The sequence below is a fragment of the Theobroma cacao genome, chromosome 4, assembly GCF_053813885.1.
Source record: "Theobroma cacao isolate CCN51 chromosome 4, ASM5381388v1, whole genome shotgun sequence".
NCBI classification, from domain to species: Eukaryota; Viridiplantae; Streptophyta; class Magnoliopsida; order Malvales; family Malvaceae; genus Theobroma; species Theobroma cacao.
The window spans coordinates 5,358,533-5,379,412 of NC_142642.1; the positions used below are offsets into that span (position 1 = coordinate 5,358,533).

The 20,880-nt window shown below is 33.1% G+C and overlaps 1 non-coding gene across 1 annotated transcript; it reads left to right on the forward strand.

The window, feature by feature from the left end:
- The first annotated feature begins 9,722 nt into the window (after positions 1-9,722).
- Positions 9,723-9,829, forward strand: LOC148763089 (small nucleolar RNA R71). Its single transcript, XR_016026101.1, has one exon. It is a non-coding gene; the product is annotated as a small nucleolar RNA R71 (small nucleolar RNA).
- Positions 9,830-20,880: the final 11,051 nt, after the last annotated feature.

Sequence of the window (20,880 nt, forward strand, 5' to 3'; positions counted from 1 at the left end):
ATTTGGAATATTGGAAGTGTAATGAAGATATTTGGAGTTGAATTGGATGTTTTGGCTAATCAAACAAGGTATAGTGCGAGTTAGGTCGAATGCCAATTCAGTCCGATCATAATTGAACCCACGTAGAACACCATCTTTAAGTGATTATTCGAACAATTCTCATTCAATGTCATGCATTCATATAGAGCCTGAAATAGTTTTATAATAGTTTGGCACAAATATATTGAATTACGGGTCGTGTATTATGTATAGGTGGTGAGCCCTCTGATAAGGGTAAAGATATTGTGCCCGAGGACCAAGAATAGAAGTACTCCTACCATTCCAAACTCCTGCTATTGTGAATAATCAGATGTTCATCTTAATTATCTAAAGTGGTTTATACTTGTTTTAAGATTTTAAAGAATAAGGCACTTAATTTGCAAATTATTATGTTTTACATTTTAAATGTTGGTTAAATGAATGAGATTTATAAATTATTCTGAAACTAAATGTTGATTTTCGAAATAGAGTAAGTGGAGGCTATACATTTGTATTATATATATATACATGATTTTGAATTGATGGCTTATGAAATTGTGGTAGCATGAATGGCTGAAATTGTGGTTTTGTGAATTATATAAATTGTTTTGTCTTACATTGACAGGTTGGATAGTACTATATTAGCCATGTTAAACTGCCAAAATTTTATTGATTTGGTGGGTTATGTATTTAGCTTACTGCAATGGGTGGGTTTCCGTGGACCAGCCTATTAGAGGGCCACGGTCAACCCCGTTATATTTTATCTTAGTATGAAAGGCGCAGAGGGTATCTCCTAAGGTAAGTTTAGAGTTCACTTCACGTCGAACCATTACGTGAGGATAAAACTCAGCCAACGCCAAGGAATGGCTATATTTTAAAAGTAAAAACATGTTTTAAGGGTGTATGTCGTTTTAACATCCTTGGTGGACTCGGTTGGATGCTCGGGCCAAGGTGTCACCGAGTATGAGTTTTGGCACAAGCCAAGATTTTAAGAGAATCATAAGCCTTGTTGATTATTTTGATGGAATGTAATTGTTTTATAGGAATTGAAATAAGTTTTAAATGTTATGAACTATATTATGATGGGATGATTTAATTGTCTCCATTTACTCGGCTTTAGATGTTATAGATGAATTTTGCTTACTCACTAGGTTTGTAAAAACTCACCCCTTTTTTTTACCCATTTCAGGCTCAGGACAGTCTGTAGACAGCCAATTTTGTCGAGGGTTGCTTTTGGATTTGCATCCTTAGAAATCGAAGGTCTACAGTATTGTATATTTACGATTATTTTAGGGCCCACATGTCATTGTAGAATATTTTGTATACTTGGCTGCGTGTGCCACTGTATGTATGAATTTATTTTGCTTTTTCGCTATAAAAATTATTTACACAAAGTTCTATAAATATTGCTTTATAAGGAAATGAAATATTTTATTTAATTTGAATAGCTATAATTTCACTTTAAATTGATGAATTAGACAACAAAACTTATTTTTAGACATGAAATGGATGCTTATTACTCGTATATCATATTTTTCCCAAGTTTCAAAATTTTTGGGTGAAAATGAACAAAATACCCTTGTGTGGTAGAAATTACTTTTTTGGTTTTTAATTTAAAAATAGTTTATATTCCCTTAAAACATGATATTTAGTAACTATTGCTCACAGGGTAGACGTAAAATTGATGCAAAAGCCTTGCGAGGTTTTGGTTGACATTTCGAGTAATGAATGTCTATCGAGACATCGCAGCGGTTGTCACTAGCTCGAATGGAATACTGGGTCGTGACAAGCGTCGTGGCTCTCCCTTTGAGGGCCGCGGTGCTGAAACATTCTGTTTCAGCTTATTTTTTCAACCTCAGGTAGGGCCGCGGCTCTCAATTTGAGGGCCACAGCTCTGACCTTTTTTTTTATTATTTTTTTTAAACCAATTATTTGCAAAAGGAAACATAAAAAAAAAAGGATTATATCACAAGAAATAAATTGATACTAACAAAACTTAAATAAAAGATGAAAATTAGTAAGGTTGAGAAGCTTGGGTTGCCTCCCAAGAAGCGCTCGTTTATAGTCACTAGCTTGACTAAAACACCCCCTTTTTTAGTTCTTCATCCTCAGAATATAGTCTGAAGCTCATCCCATTAACCATGATTGTTCCCGTATCCTGATTATAAATCTCAATTATTCCACAAGGATAAGCGTTTACTACTTTGAAAGGACCCCACCATCTTTCTTTACGTTTCCATTTAAAAAGCTTGAAGTATGATCGAGAAAGCATCATTAATTGTTGTCAAATCTCGAAAAGATAATTAGATGGTGGTGGAAGACGTTCCGTTGCTGACTGCTTGGGTCTCACAGGCGGAGGTGGTGGCTTAAACTCAAAGATTGGTGCTTGCTCAATTGGAAGTGGAGAAGTAGGTTCACCTTTTCCTTAATCAATTAACTCCACTCTATAGCAACAATTTGTAGAGCTAGGATGTCTATTTGCATTGAAAATATTAAACTCAACTACCTCTTCTCCAACTTTAAAAGTTATCTTGCCTTTCCTCACATCAATGATTGAGCCTGCAGTAGCCAAGAATGGTCGTCTTAAGATTAAAGGAATTTCCAGATCTTCTTCCATTTCAAGCACAATGAAATCCACCGGAATGTAGAGATGCTCAACTTTAACCAATACATCTTCAATAATCTCAACAGGGTACCTGATTGCTCTATCTGCTAATTGCAAAGAAACTATGGTAGGTTGTATCTCATTAAGTCCAAGTTTCTCAACAATTGACAAAGGCATGATTGAAACACCTGCACCCAAATCACATAAAGCTTTAGTAAATTTAAATCTACCAATAGTACAAGGGATAGAAAAACTCCCTGGATCTTTAAGTTTTGGCAGAAGCTTGTTTTTAATTATTGCGCTACACTCCTCAGTAAGTGCCATTGTTTCAAAATCTTCTAGTTTCCTTTTCTTGGTTAAGATGTCTTTCAAGAATTTAACATAACTTGGCATGTTTTCCAAAGCTTCAGCAAAAAGGATATTTATGTGGAGCTTTTTAAAGACATTGAGAAATTTCTCAAACTGTTAATCAAGCTTTTGCTTTTTCAACCTTTGTGGGAATGGTGGTGGACGATAATTTACTTCAGAATTCCCTTGATTTTTAGCTTGCCCGTTATCTGTCTTTTCCACTTCAACTTATTTCTCAATAATTGCCTTGTCATCATCTATATGCTCATTTGAAGATTCAATTGATTTTTCATTCACCCTTCCAACTTCTTTTCCACTCCTAAGTGTAACTGCATTACAATGTTCCTTACCTTTGGGATTGACTTGTGTATCACTTGGTAAGGCACCTTGGGGTCTACTGTTGATGGAGTTTGCAAGCTGTCCCACTTGGGTCTCAAGGTTTCTCAAAGAGGCTCCATAGCTTTGAATTAAAGCATCAGTCTTTGACATATATTGCAAGAGAAGTTTTTCTAATTGGGACTTCTTTTCATGAATTTGTGGTCTATCTGGTTATTGAAAACTAGAAGGCATGATGGGGTATGGATTGGAAGGCCTTGCATTGTTGTTCCATGAAAAGTTGGGGCGGTTTCTCCATCCAGGATTGTATGTATTAGAATATGGGTATTTCTACTACCTGTTGAAGTTCCCCACAAATTGGACTGATGCAGAATATTATGAACATTGATCACTTGAATGGCCATCTCCACACATCTCACAAACTACAAATGAATTTTGAACTACATGAACTCCCAGTGTGTCAAATTTCTTGGACAGTGCAACCACTTGCGTAGCTAAGTTGCCAATTTCATAGGCTCTAACAGCTTTCCTCTAACCCGACCTTTTTGAAGGCCATTGATAATTATTTGAAGCCATCTCTTCCAACAAATTACAAGCATCTGCAGCATTCTTACTCATCAATGCCGCACTAACAGCAGCATCAATTGTGGCTTTAATTGGCCCAACCAGCCCATTGTAAAATGTTTGAACTTGCAACCAATCAAGAATCCCATGATGTGGACATCTTCGCAGTAGTTCTTTAGACCTTTCTGAGGTGATATCATTCCTCATCTTTGCAATCGTTACAGGCAGGAAGAAATTTGAGATAAACTTTTGAGCCAAGTCCTCCCATGTAGTGATAGACCCATTGGGCACTGAATTAAGCCAATTTTTCGCTTTATCCCTCAGAGAAAATAGAAACAGTCTCAATCTAATAGCATCGTCAATTACACCATTGTATTTAAAGGTATCACAAATCTCCAAGAAATTTACTAAATGAGAATTTGGATCATCACTGGGGAACCCACCAAACTAGATTGAAGACTGGATCATCTGAATGTAAGCTGGTTTAATTTCAAAATTATTTGCATTGATGGAGGGTCTCCTAATGCTTTGGTGCAAACCTTGCAACAAAGGAACAACATAATCTCGTAGTGCTCTATTTGCTTCGAGAACTAGATTAATGGCATTATTGCAATTATTATTGTTATCCTCAGCCATTGTCTGATTTAAAGCTGCAACTTGCAAATTCTCCCTTCAACATCTTCTGAAAGTTCTTTCTATCTTAAGATCAAAAGGAACAAGATTCAAGTTGTCTCTTCTTTGGATACAATGACCAAAGATATCTGCAAGCAAACAAAATATAAAATTAAAACAAGAAAAATAAAATTTGAAGTAAGACTAAATTGCTTGGTATTAGTACTAAATTGCTTGGTATTAGTATTAGTCAAAATTCTAGAAACAATTCCCCTGCAATGGCACCAAAAACTTGTCAGTTAAAATTCCACTACACAAGTATACCTATCGAATAGAAAGTATATAAGCAAGTAGAGTATCGATCCCACAGGGAATTGATCTAAAATTTTACTAAGTACTAAAATTAGAACAAACTAACCTTATCCAAACACTCAAAATTAATTGATTAACTAAAATTAAACCAAGGAAAATCAAAATAATAATAACTTGAGAAAATATCAATCAAACAAGCCTAGGATTACAATATCCCTCACACTTCATCTAAATCTTACCTCTCTTCCTTAACTTATTTCAATGGGTTGAATTGCTAACCTAGAGTCCTAAATTATTTATAAGGGTCTCCCGACTCATCTTATAAAAATATCTATTTTAACCAAAACACTATATCCCTATGTGAATTGAAATTAAAACAGACTCATTAAGTTCAGGCTCTAATCTGGCTACATATGGCCTATAGGTATATCCCTATCCTATACGCAAATCAATTAATATGATCATATGCTATCCCAATTTTAGTCTACTCTAAACTCCCTTTTCCAAGTTTGTTTAGGTTCCTAGATCAATTTAATTGGTGGCCAAGCAATTAAAAGCATTAAGCACAAATTGGAATAAACAATTCAAATCCCATTAAAAATAAGTAAGAAAGAGATTAAAAACTTAGATTACATGTGAGTTCAATTGCAATCCTCGAAAAAATAAAATTAGCTACTCATAATTGCAAAATAAAATAACATTGTATAAAATTCAACCATTGGAAGTAACAAGAACAATAAAAGCCAAGGAAGAAAACAAAACAATATTTGCCGCCTTGATCTCCAAGTTTTAGCCTCAACTTCTAGTTTTTTGAATCTCCAAAGTTTGTCTCCCCTCATGCTGTTAAACATATCCTATTTATGCTAATAAGCTTAACCTAATGTTCCTTAAGCTGACCTAGGGTTTAATTGAGCTTAAAAGTGTAATGAGAGGCCTAAAAAATCAATTGTTAATCTTTACAATTTTTTATTCCCGGCATAGTACGTCCAACCATTTTCTGATGAGATTTTCTCTATCTTCGAGCAGAACTAGGTAAAGTGATTTTCATGAAGTTGTAGCTCTGTCACTTAGCTTTCTAATGGTCTAAGAATCGCATCATTTGGAGTTTTGTAGCTCGAGTTATGCCCAAAACACTGAAGCATATGCAAGCAAACTTTCGGGTCTTTCAACATCTCACTTTCCATAATTAAGCCCAATTCTTTTATTCTTAAAAAGTATAAAAACTAATAAATAATAACTAAATTAAAAAGAATAACATAAAATTAAAATAACTCACTTAAAAATAAACTAATTATAAAAACAACTAAAAATAAATAAATTATAATTGAAAATTGAGGACTTTGCTAATATTTACTAACAAAATTGGACTAAAATAATTCTATAAAATAGAATTATCAGTTTATGCCAAATATAAGCAAAGATTAGTACTATGATCCCATAAGTTTGTTGTTCACACTTATTCAAGGATTTATAGCTCTTTATTACTCCTGTAATGTAAGGCTAGGGTCAAGGTATGATAAAGGATATATTTAGGCTCAAATTCACCCTAAGCACTTAATCAATCTAGGACTTATAAAGAGCTTAATTTTTTTTATAGCACCCTCAAACCTGAAGTAAACCTTTCTTTCTATAACACATTTTATTTCATGTTTTTTTCTTCTTTTTTTATACCCCTAAACTTATTTATGACAATTATGAACAAAGGGTAAATTTCTAGCATCTTTCACCTTTTCCACTTTTTTTTTCATCAATCCACCATTCTCTCTCAATTTAATTTTAAGCTCCAAATATTTCCTAGAAAATAAAAATACTTAAGGGTGAAAAGTTCAAAATTGGAAATAAATAAAAAGGCTTAAGCTAGTATGTGGTTACAAAGAAAAGGAAAAATAGGCTTAAAAGGGATTACTAAGGATAAATATATAACAAGGTAGGCTTGAAAAGGCTCAAATGGTCCAAAGATGACCTAAATCATCTATTATCTAAGTGTTTTCTAAGATTTTATCTCAAGAGAGAATCAAAGAAATTCTAGAATTCTTAACGTTACTATACTTTTATTAACACAAATTTTCTCTAAATCACAAAACAATTCTAAGTAAAAGAATATAATGCTCAAATTATTGAAAGTCATATTTTATAACGAAGCTATCACAAAAATATCAACACAAACTTAAATCACACCTATATTCTTCCCAAAAATTAAAATCATAAAATAATCAAAATATCATCCTAGGATAGGGAAAAATCATAAACAAGGTGTCAACTTATCTCCATTTTTTTAATTTTTTAATTATAAAAGCTAAAAATTAAAGCGAACAAAATATCCAAAATAATAAAATAAGATAAGCAAATAAAGATAAATAAAGACCAACAACTTAACAATAAATAAATAAAGACACCCCTTAAACTTAAAACTAAACATTGTCCTCAATGTTAAAAAAAAACAATAAAAATAAAATAAAGAAAAACGAAAATGAAAACTCCCCTTTTAAAGTAGGCACAAAAGGAAAACAATCTAGATATCCTTCTCCTTATCATCATCATCGTCAAGTCTAGCAACAATGGGTGGATCATCTGCAAAGGAATGTAAGCAGCCATAAATAGGGGTAGTTTTTCTTAACTTATTATTTTATTTTTTTTTATTTTTTGGGCACCATTGCACACCCCATGGGTGTTGCAGCGTCATAGGGCTTGTTGCCCCCACATAGTGCTAAAATCTGGGGTGCTGCTACGCCAAAGCTTGTTTCAAGACGACATTCTTAGATGTCGAAATGCCGAGGTGCTCCCTTTGCGACGTTGCAATGCTTTTGCCTTTTTTTTTTTTTTTTGGGAAACTAGCAAAAGAAAACTAAAAGAAATAAGTAATTAATGACAATAAATAATAATGAAGAAAAAAATAAATTAATGTAAGTAAATTAAGTTAGAAAGCTTGGATTGCTTCCCAAGAAGCGTTTGTTTATAGTTACTAGCTTCACCATAGCACCTTCTTTCGCAATTCTTCATCCTCAAAATATGGCCTGAGCCTCAACCCATTAATCATGAATATACCCGGATCTTCACTAGCAATCTCAATTATTTCACAAGGATAAGTTTTAACCACATTGAAAAGACCGAACCATCTTTTTTTTGTGTTTCCATGGAAAAAGCTTGAAGTATAATCGAGAAAGTAACACTACTTGTTGTCCAACCTTAAAAGGACAATTAGATGGTGGTGGAGTATGCTCCTTCTGTGGTTGCTTGGTTTTAATATGTGGAGGTGGTGGCTTAAACTCAAAGATTGGTGCTTGCTCACTAATAAGTGGGGAAATAAGCTTACTATTTCCTTCATCAACTAAATCGACTTTATAGCAACTATCTGTATATGGATACTTGATTGCATTGAAAATATTAAACTTGACTACCTCCCCTCCAACTTTAAAAGTTATCTTTCCTTCCCTCATATTAATGATTGTGCTTGCAGTTGCCAAGAATAGTCATCTCAAGACCAAAGGAATTTCCACGTCCTCTTCCATCTCAAGTACAATGAAGTCCACCCGAATGTAGAGATGCCTAACTTTAACTAGCACATCCTCAATAATCTCTACAAGGTACCTAACTGTTCAGTCAACTAATTGCAAAAAAACTATTGTAAATTGTATCTCATCAAGTCCAATTTTCTTAGCAATTGACAAAGGCATAATTGAAACACCAACCCCTAAATCGCATAAAGTTTTAAAAAATTTACATCACCAATAGTGCAAAGGAGAGAAAAACTTCCTAGATCTTTAAGCTTTAGTAGAATCTTGTTTTGAATTATCGCATTACACTCCTCAGTAATTGCAACCGTTTCAAAATCTTCTGGTTTCTTATTTTCAGTTAGGATTTCATTCAATAATTTTACATAGCTTGGCATTTTTTCCAAAGCTTCAACAAAAGGAATATTTATGTGAAGCTTCTTGAAGATATTAAGAAAATTTTCAAATGGCTTATCAAGCTTTTGCTTATGCAACCTTTATAGGAACAGTGGTGGAGGATAATTTGTTTGAGGTAGCACTTGAGTGTTATTTTTCCCATCTTACTTCATAGCTTCGTTCACAACAATTACCTTTTCATCATCCTCATGCTCTTTTGAAGACTCAATTGATTTTTCCTTCATCCCTTCACCTTTTTTTCCACTCTTAAGGGTAATTGAATTACATTGTTCCTTACCTTTGGGATTGGCTTGAGTATCATTTGGCAAGGCACTTTAGGGTCTATTGTTAATGGCGTTGGCAATTTGTCCTATTTGAGTTTCAAGATTGCAAATTGATGCTGCTTGATTCTGAATGATGGCATCATTCTTTATCATGTAGGCTTTAGTTTCTGTCATGAAGGCCTTAGTCTTTGTCATGAATTGCATGAACATTTCCACCATAATAGGCTATTTCTTAAGGATAAGAGGTCTTGCTTGTGGTGGAAAGCCAAGATGATTGTTTGGCCTTGTATTTGCAGGTCCTAGGTTATTATTCCATGAAAAGTTCAGGTGGTTCCTCCAACCAAGATTATAGGTGTTAGAATATGGGTTATTCTACAGCCTGTTGAAAGTACCAACAAACTGAACTATTTCAGGATTGGATGGATATTGATCGCTGGTATGACTATCTCCACACAAATCAGAAGTTATAAAGGAAGTTTGGATAGCATTAACTCCTATTGTGTTAAATCCTTTTGTTAACGCAACTACTTATGCAGTCAAAGCATCAGTGTATCAATCTCATAAGCACCAGCATTTTTTCTTGAACTAGATCTTTCTAAAGGCTATTGGTAATTATTGGATGCCATCTCTTCCAACAAATTATAAGCTTCATCAGGATATTTACCCATCAATGCCTCACCAGCAGTATCATCAATTACAGATCTAATTGAACTGACCAGCCCATTATAGAATGTTTGAACTTAAAGCCATTAAGGAAACCCATGGTGTGGACATTTTTTAAGCAAATCCTTAAATTGTTCCCAAGCCTCATATAAAGATTCACTATCAAATTGTGTGAAAAAAGTAATATTATTCATCAACTTTGCAGTCTTTGCAAGTGGAAAAAATTTTGCCAAGAATTTGTGAGCCCAATCCTCCCATGTAGTAATTGATCCAGCAGGTAGTGAATTCAACCAACTCTTTACCTTATCGCTTAGTGAAAAAGGAAAGAGTCTCAATCTAATAGCATCATTAGTCACCCCATTATATTTGAAAGTATCGAAGATTTCTAGGAAATTGACTAGATGGGAATTAGGATCATCATTGAGTAATCCACCAAACTGAGCAGAAGAGCAAATAATCTAAATGTAAGTAGGCTTGATCTCAAAATTGTTTGCATTGATGAGAGGTCTTCAAATGCTTTGGTGTATGCTTTGCAAGAGGGGGACAACATAATCCTACAAAGTTTGGTTTCTTCAAGAATCTGAATGCCAGCATTGTTACAATGATTATTATTATTATCTTCAGCCATTGCTTGGTTTAGAGTTTGAACTTGCAAATTTTCCTTTCGAAGTCTTCCAAAAGTTCTTTCTATTTCTAGATCAAAAGGAACAAGATTTAAGTTTCTTCTTTGCATACAATGACAAAAAATGCCTAAAAGCGAGAAAAATAAAAATTAAATGAGTAAATAATAAAAAATAAGGTTTGAATTAAGATTAAATTTGCTTATTATTAGTATTAGTAAGAATTCTAGAAAGCAATTCCTCGGCAACGATGCCAAAAACTTGACAGTTAAAATTTTACCTACGTAAGTATGCATATTGGAAAGATAATACAATGCTAAATAGAGTGTCGACCCCACAAAGAATTGATCTAAAATTTTACCAAGTATTAAAATTCAAATAATTTAATTTTATCCAAACAATCAAAAGTAGAGATCTACTTAAACTAGAAATTAATTAACCAAAACTAATTAACCAATGATTAAAAATAAAAGCAAGAATATAATTAAATAAAAATCAAATTAAACAAGCTTATGATTACAATATCCCTGACACTTCATTTAAATCTTACCTCTCTTCCTTAACTTATTCTAATGGTTTGAATTGCTATCCTAGAGTTCTCAATTATTTATAATACTCTCTCAAGTCTCTTATAAAAATATCTACTTTAATCAAAACACTATATGCCTATGTGAACTGAAATTAGAATAGACTCCTTAAGTTCAAGCTCTAATATTGACTACATAAGGCATATAGGTATATTCCTATCCTATGCACAAATCAATTTATTCATTTAATCAAATAAATATGATAATATACTATTCCAATTTTAAACTACACTAAACTCCCTTTCCCAAGTTAAGTTTAGGTTTCTAAATCAATTTCATTGGTGATTAGGCAATTAAAAGCATTAAGAACAAATTGGAAAAAACAATTCTATCCCATTGAAAATAAGCTAGAAAAAGATTAAAAATTTTAGACTACATGTGAGTTCAATTGTAATCCTAGAAGAAGAAATTTACCTAAACATAATTGCAAAAGTAGAAAAAAACATATGAAGTTTAGCCATCAAGAGTAACAAGAATAAAAGCTAAAGAAGAAGAAAATAAAATTTTTGGTATCCTTGATATTCAATCTTCAACCTCAACTTCTCTCTTCTTACATCTCTCTTAGGATTTCTCTTCAATGTTTGCGTGTGTGTATATGTGTATAGCTAACTTCTGTGTCACGATCCAATTTCACGGGCCATGACCAGTGCATGAGCTCAATGAGCATAGCTCACTAAGCCCAAGCAAGCCTATCCATTTACCTTTGCTTGACAAATTTATCATATCATGCATACACACACACACCTTTTCCCGGGTGTGAACATAGCCAAAACACAATGGCATTATCGATAATAATATACATGCACTATACCAATCATGTATTTAACAATTTACATTGCATACACATATTCACATTGTTAGATTGTATTCACAATACAAAAGGACCCATGACTTCCAGTGGAGACATTTACAATAAAAGAGATTACTATCGAATGCCAAACACATACCCAGGAGATGCACTACGGGGACTCCTCGATCTAGGGTCCAACAGTCACCTGATCTGAAAACATGAATTTTTATAAAACGTGAGTACAATACTCAGTGAGTGAATATTAGAAGGGAACAAGCAATCTCAACCAGAAAATTTGACAATCATGATGCACTGGTTGAAAATAAAGCCATTTTCATCTAACTACTATTCCAAACCATTTTTCCCTTACCTAGAAATTTATTACACATTCAAGGATTAAACATCCTTGAATTTACATCGATCCTTCTAGCAAAGTAGCAAAACTGACGATTATTTACAAATAGTCACACAATAAGGGTTTCACAACCCGTACGATTCATATATGCATATGTATCACGTACAATTTCATTCACCAATTGTTCTATCAAGCAAGATAGCAAAATTAACGATTTATCACAAACCGTCACAAACAAGGGTTTCACATACCACACAATCAAACATATATACACAAAGATATGAGTAATTATATACACCGCCAAGTCTTCACTATTCTTGGTGGTACAAAGAAATAACTATCGGAGTACTCGGTAAGGGGTATCACTTAGTATCCCTCTTTGCACACCTTTGAATTTCTAAGAAATTGTGGGCGTTACGTATCGCCGTCCCCACAACCTTTATCATTAAACCTGCATTGCACTTCCCACTCAGCACATGCACGGTCGTAATTATCACATCCTTTGTCATTCAACTGGCATTGCACTTCCCACTCTGCACATGCACGGTTGCATCAATTTCACCATAATTTATTAATAATGCATATCAGCATAATACAAGGGTACACAGATTCAGTACACTTAATTTCACACAATTTCTCAATAAATAGGCATCATACAGATATACACAGATGCATCGCAATCATATTTAACATCACAGAAATATTTTCACTAAAGGCTTGTTCCCGAGATTCATTTTTCAATGGGAATTAGATATAATCATTCACGCATTTCATTTCAACTTAATTAGAATTCCCAAATAAATTTTGAAATGCAAATTCACTCATAGGTGTCGAAAATCAGGATTCCGAGTGCACTCGGACTAATAGTCCTCAAGCGCAATTCCTTTACCTTTTTCGGACGTCTCACTACCTTGTCAAATAACAAAGTCGAGAAATTTACCATATTGTCCCTAAATTGATATAAACTAATTTAAATTACTAATGCTTGATATGTAAATGCAAAAATACGTCCGATTATCGCTTAATTGCTGTATCGATTAAATTCGATCGATCACCCGATTAATTAGCGATTGTGTCCAAATCACCTCCAAATTAATCCATTTCTCCTCTAATACCTTAATTTACCACATACCATTTAAATAAAGCCCAATTCAGCATTAGAACCCTCACAGTTCCTTATAGAAAAATTCGATCATTTGGTGCACTAGCACCAAAATTTTTTCTACATAACCGTTTCACCTTAATTCATCATTTTTCAAGCCATTTTCCTTGAAATAAAAACAATCCCCCGTTGATATTCAGCCCTCATGGTTCGACCAAGAAGGAACCCTAGAGAAATTGAATATTTATTTTGTGTTTTTGTTCATAACCATGCTTAACTTTCTATAAACACTAACATAGTCTAAAATCAAATTATTCCAACAACAATTCCTCTTCCATACCCATTTTTCAGAATTGAATTTATCATGAGAACTCAATATTCAACCATGGAAATCAAGAACAAAAGCATGGGTAAGCTAGGTATCAAGGAGAATTAAATAAATTCTAACTTACCTAGCTTGTTTCCTTGATTTCTTCACTTTTTCTTTGAATTTTCACCTAGGTTTTCTTGTTTTTCCCTTTGTTCTTCTTGCTGGTTGCCTAGGCAGAATATGGTGAGAGAATTGGGGATTTAATGGGCTGATTTCTATAGAAAATAATAAAATAATCAAGCATGCCACGTGTCACATGCTTATTGGCCCAATTTTTTTAACTTTTTTGACTTTTTCTTCTTAATTTTCCACCACAAATATTCTGGTACTTATCCAATCCTGCCACAAATAAAATCCCTTGGTCTTGACAAGTACTGAGGAGAAAAATTTACCGACTTGCCCTCGAGGCAGAAAAATTACGATTTTGCCCCTATACTCCGAAATGTACCGGAATCACATTATTTCTACTTTTCAACCTCAAATAACACTAATATTGATCAATATTAACCAAATGGGGCAAAAATCGTTTTATAAAAATTTCTATTTAATCCTCTAGTGGCAAAATTACTATTTTTCCCTTGTGCTCCAAAAATATCAAGAATCATAATTTTTCACTACTAAACATCATTTTATACTCCAATAATTATAATTATATTTCATATAATTATTCTTGGTCAAATGTGATCAAATCTTGGCTAGAAATCTCCATTTTATCATCAAATGGTAAAATGACTGTTTTGTCCCTAATCGGTCAATTTTTCTGATAGACTCCAAACTGGACCTTGAACTCTGAATCACTATTCTAAGCCATTCTGTGGGTTTTAAAATTTTCAAATTCCTCTTAAAATTTCTATTTGAACTAGTTCAAGGCTCGATTTAACTTAGTTGTACCACTCGGTACAATACCGTCTTTTAATCGAGCTTGACAAGGTCTCACATTCTGCTCAAGCTAGCTATTTATATCCTTACTTAACCTAGTTCTACCTAAACTAAACTATTTTGGTCTAAAAGCTCTTAATTTGGGCTTAGAATAAATGTAGAGCCTAATAAAGACTTAGTCAACCCTTAACATATTCTTTTCAACCTTGTTTCTTCAATTTTTCCAGCTCGACATCATGGCACACCCCATCTAAGTTGTGGTGCTCCCTTTACTTGATGTCTTCTTCTCGCTGACTGCTGCACTCTATCAACTTTGCTGTGATTTTCTTCATTTTCAAGTCAAAACTGGGCAAAATAATCTGCACAAAAGTTGTATCTCTGTCCCTAAGCTTTCCAATGATCCAAGAATTGTATCATTTTAACATCTAGAGTGAGTGTTATGCCTAAAATACCAAGATATGTATGAATAGGGCCTGAACTGCTTAAACACCATTCTTTGCCCAATTAAACCTTATTGTTCTAGAATCGTACAAAAATATAAAAACAATAAATAATAACTAAACTAGGATATATAAACATAAAATTAAATTAACTTAGTAAAAATAAACTAAATAGAAACATACCTAAATTCTAACCTAAACTCAAAAACTTAGCCAACTTGTAAGAACAATTTGAGATAAAAAAAATTCTATTCCATAGAATTATCACTCATCTCTAACTCTGAACATTATTTTCCTTCCTTTATACATCAATGTTCGCACTTACAGTAGCTAAGAATGGACATCCCTAGAGTAAAGGATTTTTCACATCCTTTTCCATATTAAGCATAATGAAGTCCATTCAAATGTAAAGATGCCTAACTTTAACCATCATGTCCTCTATAACCACAATTGGGTACTTGATTGTTTTGTCTGCTAACTGTAAAGAAATTGTAGTAGGTTGTATCTCATTAAGTCCAAGTTTCCTAGCAATTGACAAAGGCATAATTTAAATAGCATCACCCAAATCACACAAAGCTTTAGAAAATATAAAATTGCCAATAGTACAAGGGATAAAATAACTCCCTAGATCCTTGAGCTTTGGTTGAAGCTTATTTTGGATTATAGCACTACAATCCTCAACAAGGGCAACTACTTTAAAGTCTTCTAGTTTCCTCTTCTTGGTTAGGATGTCTTTTAGAAACTTCACATAAGAGGGCATTTGCTTTAAAGCTTCTATAAAAGGTATGATGATGTGAAGCTTCTTAAACACCTCTAAAATTTTTTGAAATTAACTGTCTAACTTTTGTTTCTGGAAACGTTAAGGAAAAAGTGATGGTGGTAGGCTTGCTTTTGTATCATTCTCTTGAAACTACTTGTCAGCATTCTCACCCACTATCTTATTCTTGACAAGCCTACCTTGATGTCCAGTTTGCTTGCTACTACTTCCAACCACTTTTTTGCTCCTACAAGTGATTGTATTGTAATACTCCTTCTGTTTTGGAATTAGGTTTAAGTGATTGCATTGCAATACTCCTTCTCTTTTGGAATTAGGTTTAGTATCACTAGTAAAGTCCCTTGAGGCCTATTATTAATGGCAATGGCAAGTTAACCCACTTGTGTTTCAAGATTTCGAATTGATGCCGCTTGACTTTGAACGATGGCATCATTCTTTGCTATGTAGGCATTATTCTTTTCCATGAACTACATCAACAATTCCTCCATAAATGGTTTTTTTCTGAGATACGCACTGTTGCTTGTTGTTGGAACCCAAGAGGCATGCTCAGCCTTGGAGTTGAAGATGATCCCTATTGTTAAAATTCTCCACCCACACAAGTATATGTAATGAACAAATTGTATAATAGTAAGTAGAGTATCGATACCATAGAGAATTGTTCTAAAATTTCGATAAGTACTAAAGTTAAAACAATTTAGTTTTATCCAAACAATTGAAATTGAATAACTAAAGCCATGTTAAGTTTCTTAAAGACATCTTAACTAAGAAAAGGAAATTGAAAGATTTTGAGATAGTTGCACATACTAAGAGTGCAATGTTATAATCTAGATTAAGCTTCCACCAAAGCTTAAAGATTTAGGGAGTTTTCTTGTTCCTTGCACTATTGGTAGTTTTAAAATTTTCAAACCTTTATGTGATTTAGGTGCAAGTGTTTTAATAATGCCTTTGTCTATTGCAAGGAAACTTGGATTTAAGGAGATTTAGCCTACTACAATTACCATGTAGTTAGCAAATAGATTGATTAAGTACCTTGTTAGGATTATAGGGGATATGTTGGTTAAAGTTGGGCATTTTTACATTCGTTATACTTTATTGTGCTTGAAATGGAAGAGGTTGTGGAAAGTCCTCTAATCTTGAGAAGACCATTCTTAGCTACTGTAAGCACAATCATTGAGGTGAAAGAAGGCAAGATAACTTTTAAAGTTGGAGACGAAGAAGTCAAGTTTAATATTTTGAATGCAAATAAGCATCTTGCCTCTACAAATAGTTGTTATAAAGTGGATTTAGTTGATGAGAGCAAGGGTAAGCCTATTTCTCCACCTACAAGTGAGCAAGCACCAACCTTTGAGTTAAAACCACCATCTCCACATATCATAACTAAGCACGACATGAGGAGTATCTTCCACCACCTCCTAGTTGTCTTGATTTTAAGGTTGGATGGCAGGTGTTACTCTCTAATTCACATTCCAAGCTTTTCCACGGAAATGCAACGCAAGGTGGTTGGGTTCTTTAATGTGGTAAAGGTTTATCCTTGTAGTATAATAGAGATTGATAGTAAGGATACTAACGCATTCATGGTCAATAGACTAAGCCTCAAGCATTATTCTATAGATGAAGAAGCGTAAAAGGGGGTGCCATAGTCAAGTAAGTGACTATAAAGAAGCGCTTCTTGGGATGCAACCCAAGCTTTTGAAACTCTTACCCTTTTTTGTTGAAGTTATTTGTCAGATTTTTTCATTAATTTGTTTTTGTTCTTTTTTTTATTTAGATTTTTGTCACCTTAATAGATCCTCCCAACAACTTTGGATATAATGAGGATAAAGAGGAAGATTGGAGGATCTTCACTACCTAGAGGAGTATGCTTGACTTTTAACATTGAGGACAATGTTAATTCTAAGTTTGGGGGGGGGGGGGAACTTTTTAGTTTTTAAGCTTTGTTTTCTTCATTTTGCATTTATGTTTATTTTAGACTTTAAGTTTAGTTACGTTGTTCATCATTTAATTTTCTACATATTTTAAGATTTTGAATTAGAGTTAGTTGCGTCAATTTCTTTAATTCATTTATCCAATGATGAAAATTAGTTATCATGTTATTTTTTGCTCTTAGTAAATGTATTGCTTCTCACTTAAACTTGAATGTTGAAATGTATAATTGGTATAAAGTCGTAAGTTATCTCAATTAGAATCAAGCTTTAAAACTAGCATCAAGCTTTATAATTGTCTCTTCTCTCTTGAGATTTAAATTGATCATATCTTTCTTAAATGTTTTGAGCCTCGAAGTTGATATGCTTGGAATGCTTATGATAAGGGAAGTATTTACTAGTGCTTTACCAATTGATATAATGAGCTTTAAAATGATTCCATCTCTCATAATTGATATTGAGCTTTTACAAATAGGGAGATTTTACTTATACTTATCAATTGGTATATTGAGCTTTAACACTTGGTATTGGAGTTGAAATATGGCTTATGTGCTTATTGAACATCTTTATGCTTATCTTTCTTGAACTTCATAAATGTTATATCCACATTTTGCTTACAGACACATATACATGTGGCATTTTTATTGATGATTCTCTTGATGAATTAATACTTGAATGTGCTTAATGGGTATATTTCTTAATGACTTGGTTGAGGATATTAAGTACATATATATGATGACTTAATGACTTTATGGTTACATATCCATGGTCTTAATGCTTATATTCTTGATGGATTTTGCTAACCATTATTTCTTGAGCTTAAGTGTTTAATGCTCACTCTTTTTAACCTTTTTGATATAACAAAAAGGGGGAGAAGGTTTATGAGCAAATTTAATTTTATGCATATGTTGAAGGGGAGATTTTAAAATCATTTCAAATGTAAATTATGCTCATAGTTTTGTCATATCAAAAAGGGGGAGATTGTTAGCTTTAAAATTATTATAGTTTTGAGTACAACAAAATGATCAAATTTGCTTGAACATTATTTGAGTAATCCTTGACAATTTCTTGAAATGATTTAACTCCCATACATTTGTTCTTACATAGACACAAGCTTGTCTCTTGAAGTCATTGAACTATATATATAAGCTTATATGACTTAGGTGTATGAGTAGTTATGATTCTCATTCATTAAAGTCTAATTTAAAGATTAAAGGAAAATCTAGATCACTCATTAAGGTGGAGTTTTGAATATCCATTTTAATGATGACTTAAAAGGAGAGAAGGGAGACTAAGTTAAAAAAAGTTTAATAGACTTCATGTTTAATTTATGTGTGTGATGCTTAGTTATGGTTTTGTTGAATATTATGCAAAGAAAAGTAGATGCGTTATCTAAGGGGGAGCAACTTATTATGCATAAATATTTGAAGTATTCATATTGAACATAGACGTTGCATTCTTGATTTAGGAGTGTTTTGTCATCGTCAAAAATAAGAGAGAGAGAGAGAACGTTAACTTCATGTGCTTTTGATGATAACAAAACATTCCCATTCATTGGTGACTAATTATATTATTTAAGTGTGCAAGAAAAAGCTTAAATCCATCAATATATTTGGTATTTGAAAGCAAGTTAAGATGCTTGTTTAGTTGCAAGATGAGTTAATTGGTTAAACAAGCAAACAAGAAAGAGCTTTAATAAAGACAGATTAGTCTTAACTGATTAACATAAATCCTTAATCAATTAAAGCAATTAAAGCAAGATTAGTCTTGATAAGGTGTTGCAAAGATGTGAAGAGACAAACTTGATCCTAAATTGAGAAAAGTGCCATTTTATGGTACAAGAAGGCATCGTTCTTGGTCACCAGGTGTCAAGCAAAGGATTGGAGGTGGACAAAGCCAAGATATAGACCATTAAAAAGCTTCCACCACCAACCCCGATAAAAGGTATTAAGAGTTTCCTTGGACATGTCGATTTTTATCAGTGATTCATTATGGATTTTCCAAAATTGCTAAACCCTTGTGCAATCTTTTAGAAACGGATATCTCATTTAAGTTTGATGATACATGTCATGCTGCATTCATAGAATTGAAAAAGAAGTTGACAACTGCAGCTATTATTGTAGTTCCTGATTGGTCACTCCTATTTGAGCTTATGTGTGATGCTAGTGATCATGATGTAGGTGTAGTGTTAGGGCAAATAAAGAATAAATTTTTTCATTCTATATATTATGCAAGTAAAAGATTGATTGAAACTTAGGTGCACTACACCACCACCGAGAAAGAATTATTAGCTGTTGTGTATGCATTTGGAAAGTTTTGTTTGTACTTGATTGGCACCAAAGTTATTGTTTATACTTACCACTCTACAATCAAGTATTTGATTGCTAAGAAAGATGCCAAGCCGAGATTAATAAGATAGATTTTGCTGCTACAAGAATTCAATTTAGAGATTAGAGACAGAAAAGGTTTAGCAAATCAAGTAGCAAACCATATGTCATTATACAGTTGGTGTAGTTTTGGGCTAACGAAAAGTGAAGATTTTTCATTCTATTTATTTTACTAACAGAACATTAAATGAGGCTCAAACAACTTACACCACAATTGAAAACGAGTTTCTCACTATTGTTTTTGCTTTTGATAAATTTTCCTCTTATCTTGTTGGTACTAAAGTAATTGTTTACACTGACCATGCAGTTATTAAATATTTGATCGAGAAGAAGGATGCAAAACCACGATTGATAAAATTGGTCATTTTGCTTCAAGAATTGGACTTGGAAATTTGAGATAGGAAAGGTATAAAAAATCAAGTGGTAGATCATTTATCTAGATTGGAGAATGGAGAACAAGTTAGGAAGTTAGCATTGATGAATGAGACCTTTCCTAATGACCAATTATTTCATGTAGAAAAGCAGAAAAATTTACCATGGTATGCTGATTTTGTGAACTATATTGTGAGTAAACTCCTCCCTCCCAAATTTAATTGTAAACAAAAAGAAGAAATTCTTGAGTGATGTTAAATGTTACATGTGGGATGGACCGTTTTTTTGCAAGCATTGTGGAGATCAAATAATTAGAAAGTGTGTTCATGAAGAAGAATTTGAAAATATTCTTCACCATTGCCATTCATCTTATTATAGAGGACATTATGGGGGAAGACGAACTACTACAAAGGTTTTATAATCAAGTTTTCATTGGCCTTCTCTTATCAAAGATGCTCAAACTTTTGTTAAAAGATATGATAGATGTCAAACAATGGGGAATATATCTAGGAGACATAAGATGTCTCTCAACAACAGACTAGAAGTCAAAATTTTTGATATGTGGGGAATTGATTTTATAGGTCCATTCATTACATCTTTCAATAATAAATACATCTTGGTTGCTGTTGATTATGTCTCTAAATGGGTTAAA